The sequence below is a fragment of the Chiloscyllium plagiosum genome, chromosome 10 (genome assembly GCF_004010195.1).
Source record: "Chiloscyllium plagiosum isolate BGI_BamShark_2017 chromosome 10, ASM401019v2, whole genome shotgun sequence".
Taxonomy (NCBI): Eukaryota; Metazoa; Chordata; class Chondrichthyes; order Orectolobiformes; family Hemiscylliidae; genus Chiloscyllium; species Chiloscyllium plagiosum.
Window position 1 is genome coordinate 85,910,355 of NC_057719.1, and position 1,308 is coordinate 85,911,662.

Genomic DNA, 1,308 nt, shown 5'->3' on the forward strand with positions numbered 1-1,308 from the left:
TTGAGCTCCTTCCTTGCCTGCCTGTAATCGTCTAGAGCTGAGCTTGACCCTAGCTCCTTTCACCTTATGTAAGCTACCTTTTTCCTTTTGACGAGAAGCTCCACCGGTCTTGTCATCTAAGGTTCCTTTATCTTACCCCTTCTTGCCTGTCTCAGAGGGACATATTTATTCATCATTTGCAACAACTGTTCCTTAAACAGTCTCCACATGTCTAAAGTGCCTTTATCATGGAACAATTGCTCCCAGTCCATGCTTCCTAACTCATGTCTAATTGCATCATAGTTTCCTCTTCCCCAATTAACTATCCTCCCATTTTGCCTAATCCTCTCCTTCTCCATAGCTATGTAGAATGTGAGGCAGTTGTGGTCACTATCACCAAAATGCTCTCCCACCACAAGATCTGATACCTGCCTCAGCTCATTTCTGAGCACCAAGTCTAGAATGAGCTCTCCCCTCATTGGCCTGTCAACGTACTGAGTTAGGAAACCCTCCTGACCACACCTTACAAAAACAGCTCCATTCAAATCTTCTGCTCGAAGGAGGGTCCAGTCAATATTGGGAAAGTTAAAGTCACCCATTACAACAACCCTACTACATCCAACACTTTTCCAAAATCTGCCGACCTATGCTTTCTTCAATCTCCCTGCTGCTATTGGGGGGCCTGTAGTAAACCCCTAACGAGGTGACTGCTCCCTTGCTGTTCCTAATTTCCACCCATACAGACTTGGTAGGCTGATCTGCCTTGACAATGGAAGCTTCTGTAGCTGTGATACCCTCTCTGATTAGTAGTGCTACACCCCCTCCTCTTTTTCTCCCCTCCCTATTCTTTTTCAATGTTCTAAACCCTGGAACATCCAGCAACCATTCCTGCCCCTGAGAAATCCATGTCTCTATTATGGCCACAACATCATAGCACCAGGTACTGATACATGCTCTAAGTTCATCACTTTTATTCCTGATACTCCTTGCGTTAAAGCAAACACACTTTAACTGATTCCCTTGGTTCCTTCCAGGAAAATCCTTCCCACTAGCTGGTCTGCCTCTTGCTATTGCCTCATCTGCATCAACTCTCACCCCCGATATACAGCTCACATTCCTACCCCCCGCCATACTAGTTTAAACCCTCACGAACTACTCGAGCAAACCTTCCACCCAGGACATTGGCCCCCTTCCAGTTCAGATGCAACCCATCCTTCTTGTACAGGTCCCTCCTTCCCCAGAAGGCATCCCAATTATCTACATATCTGAAGTCCTCCCTCCTACACCAGCTGCGCAGCCATGTGTTAAGCTGCACCCGCTCTCTGTTCC